The sequence below is a fragment of the Chrysochloris asiatica genome, unplaced genomic scaffold, assembly GCF_000296735.1.
Source record: "Chrysochloris asiatica unplaced genomic scaffold, ChrAsi1.0 scaffold00076, whole genome shotgun sequence".
Taxonomy (NCBI): Eukaryota; Metazoa; Chordata; class Mammalia; order Afrosoricida; family Chrysochloridae; genus Chrysochloris; species Chrysochloris asiatica.
Window position 1 is genome coordinate 4,292,964 of NW_006408594.1, and position 4,425 is coordinate 4,297,388.

Here is a 4,425-nt window from a genome sequence, read left to right on the forward strand (position 1 = left end):
AAGAATGGTCAAACAAACTTTGGTACATACACACACAGGAATACTATGCAACATTGAAGAATTACAATGAATCTGCAAAACACCTCACAACATGGATGAACCTGGAGGACATTATGCTGAGTGAAATTAGTTAATCACAAAAAAACAAATCTTGTTTGAGAACAGTGTTGTAAAAAGCTAAGAATATGTTTTCTTGATAGAAGAAATATTCTATGATGATGACAGGGTTGGAGGAAAGAAAATTATTCACAGGTTAGAGGGTAGACACATGTTAACATGGGTGAGAGAACAGACGATATACACCAAGAGGGAGGATAACCAAGGAAAGATGAAGGTAGTGGAAGACACAGGGAGGAATACAAGAGTTAAACTGAATAGAGGTAAATGCTGTTAACAGATGGTACATGGAGTGGATTACAATCTTCACAATGAAGCAAGGTATATGATTTGTTGAATATGAAACTGATGTTCTGCTACCTTCACTCAATTCACACACAAAACATTTTTTTAAAAAAAGAAGAAGAAGATGGAAGGAACACACAGAGTCAATGTATCAAACAGAGTTGGTTACAGTTCAATCGTTTCAGATCGCAGCAGATGCTCAAGAACTCAAGGCACTGGAAGAAGAAGTCCAAACTACACTGAAAGCACTGGCAAAAAGCAAGCTCTCAAGAATTGAAGTAATAGAAATTGAAATGTCTCAATAAACTGATGCAGCACTGGAAACACTCAGTCGTCTATACCAAGAAATTTGGAAGGTATACTCGGCCAACTGACTGCAAGACATCGACAATTGTGCTTATGCCAAAGGAAGGTGAGTCAACAGAATGTGTAAATTATTGTACATTACCACTAATAGCACGTACAAGTACAATTTTTCTGAAGATGATTTAAAAATGGTTGAGCAGTAGCTCAACAGGGAGCTGCTAGAAATTCAAGTTGCACTTAGAAGAGGATGTGGAATGAGACACATCTTTGCTGACTTCAGATGGATGTTGACTGAAAGCAGAGAATACCAGAAAGGTGTTTACTTGTGTTTTATTGACTCTGCAAAGCCATTCAGCTGTGTGAATCATAATGAACTACAACACTGAAAAGAATGGGAATTTCAGAACACTTAATTGTGCTCATGATAAGCCTCCTTGCAGACCAAGAGGCAGTCATTTGAACATAACAAGGGCATACTGCTGGTGTTGTTAGGCTCCTTTGAGTTGGTTATGCATCATAGCATCCTTATGCACAACAGAATGAAACACTGCCCGCTCCTGCTCCATCTTCCTAATTGTTGCTATGTTTGAGCCCATTGCTGCTGCCAATGTATTAATTCACCTTGTTGAGTGTCTTTTTCTTTCTAGTTAACACTTTATAATTTCTCACTGATTCTTCTCAGTATTCCTTATATACATTGTTCAACTTGCACATGTATATGAATCAATTTAAAATACCGTGACTTGGGTTAGACACACCTTAGTCCTCAAGTGACATCTTTGCTTTTTAACAAATATGGCCCAATACAATATATCAGTTGATTTCTTGACTACTGCTTCCATGAGCACTGATTGTGGGTCCAAGCAAAATGAAGTCTTTGGTAACTACTTTTTTCCTTTTATCATGATGTTATGTATTAGTCCAGTTAAAAGGATTTTTGTTTTCTTTACATTGAGGTGTAATCCATATACTGAAGGCTGTAGTCTTTGATCTTCACCAGAAAGAATTTAAAGTCCTCTTCACTTCTAGCAAGCAAGGTAGTGTAGTATGCAAATCACAGATTATTAATGAGTCTTCTTCCAATTCTGATGCTACATTCTTCTTCATATAATTCAGCTTTTCATATTATTTGTTCAACATAAGCATTGAATAAGTATGTTGAAAGAATACAACCCTGGCACATACTGTTTTTTTTTTTCTTTATTTTTTTTTAGGTAGAAAGGACCATTTATCTTTGAAATACCAGTGATTTAAAAAATGTAATTTCAGAGTTAAAAGGAAACTTGAGGGTCATACGTGGTTTCATTGTCAACTTTAGGCAAGTTATTTAGTATCAATGATTTTGGGGAAAATGTTTTTAAAAGAGTTGTTTGAGGATTCAATAAGTTTAAATATGTAGTGTGCTTTAAATAGTTCTTAATTCTTTTTATTTCCTAGTATATGTTTTTTGGTGGTGGTGGTGGTAGAGGGGTATACACAAAAACACTCAGGAATATATAATAATTTAAACAACCTAAGGGTTGTATAAGGAGCTCTGGTAGCGTAGTGGTTACAAATTGGGCTATGAACCGCAAGGTCAGCAGTTCGAAACTACCAACTGTTCAGCGGGAGAAAGATGAGGCTTTCTGCTCCCGTAAAGATTTACAGCCTCGGAAACCCTGTACAGGGTTGCTATGAGTTGGAACTGACTCCACGGCACATAACAACAACAAGGGTTGTTTAAATTCTGAAAGTCTGCCTCCTGGCCTCCAGCACTCAGTCCCTCTCTTTCCATGAGTCCTCAGCTGTTCCCTCTCTCCATGTCCTCATCTCTGCCTCAATCTCTGGTGTCACTGCTTCTCTGGATAGGGTCTAGCAATCCGCTTGTGCTCTTCTCCCTCGATGGTCCCAGGGTCCTCTGTTTCTGGACAGTAAGATGAACTTCTTCCCCATTTTTGTTACAAAACTTCTACCTTTACAGTTGTGACAATCACAGTTATTGATGATAGCAATTACTCACTATTGAATCTTATCTCCATCTCTTTTTACCAGACCCATCTAGAAAAGATGAAAACCACTCAGTGGGGACTCTACTTCCACCCCCTGCACCCTGTTAAATTAAACTCCCTCTTGAAAACTTGTAAGCCAATCACTTCATGCCTTTATCGCCCTCTCATTTTAGGTAGCCAATGTCTAAGTTGCCTTTCCTTATCTACCCTGTATACAGAGGGGATAGGATTGAGACTTGATGTAAAGACTTCTTCCCTCTCATTTGGTACCTTGAGCTACTACACCCATAAGTATAGGTCAAGTTCATCAAATTGTAGCAATTTATACTCATTTCCTTTATCAAAAATTATTTTTTTATCTTCCTTTAATCTAGTTCTGATTATTAAGCCATCGAGGCTAGGTCAAATGGGTATTATCTTCAAGTTTGGGGATTCTTGTGTGTCACCCCTCACTTCATATCTGCTGGATGCTTCACTCTCAGCTATAGCCTTCTGTGGCTATGTCCTTGTCCCTGGGCTTAGGAGTCCCCAGATCTCACTGCACTTCGGAGCAACCAGTCTTTCCTTTTCTCTCTCTCATCTCTAGGTCAAGGGGAGTCTATAGAACGTGGTTGAACTGAGCCCATTTCTTCATTGCTGCTTTCCCCCTCTTCCACTCACCAGTAGACCAATGTGGTCACCAGCATGCTTACATGCCTGCTCATGTGTTCCCATTGAGTTTCAGTATTGGAGGGGTACTCACTGATTTTTATGCCATCCAGCATCCCTTTGTTCTGTTCTAATGAGTACCTCTTGATATATGTACAGGTTCCTCATGATCAAGCACAATGAAGTATTCTGGAATTCCCATTCTTCCCAATGTCATCTGTAGTTTGTCATGTTCCACGCAGTTGAATGTCTTTGCATAGTCAATAAAGCACAAGTAAACATCTTTTTGGTATTCTCTGCTTTCAGCCAAGATCCAAGGGCATGCTGTATAGTTTTAAATCGGGAAAGGTATGTATCAGGATTGTACACTTTTACCACACTTATTCTCTCTGTATGCTAATCAAATCATCGGAGAAGCTGAACTATGTGAAGAAGAACTCAGCATTAGGATTAGAGGAAGACTCATTAACAACCTGTGATATGTTGATGACATAACCTTGCTTGCTGAAAATTAAGAGAACTTGAAGCATCAAAGAATACAGCCTTTAGTATGGATTGCATATCAATGTAAAGAAAATCCTCACAGCTGGACCAATCATGGTAAATGGAAAACAGATCGAAATTTTCAAGGATTTCATTTTACTGGGATCCACAATCAATGCTCTTGGAAGCAGCTGTCAAGAAATTAAATGATGTATTGCATTGGACAAGCCTGCTGCAAAAGATCTCTTCAAAGAATTAAAAAAGCAAAGATCCACTTTGAGGGCTTAGATGTGCCTGACCCAAACCATGGTATTTTCAATTGCCTCATATGTGAAAGATGAACAATGAATAAGTAAGACCAAAGGAGAATCGATGTATTTTAATTATGATGTTAGTGAAGAGTATTGAATATACAACAGATTTCCAGAAGAACGAATAAATCTGTTAGCATAGTGGTTACGAATCGGGCTGCAAACCTTAAGGTCAGCGGTTCAAAACTACCAGCCGCTCCGCAGGAGAAAGATGAGGCTTTCTACTCCCGTAAAGATTTACACCCTCGGAAACCCTGTACAGGGTCGCTATGGGTCAGAACTGACTT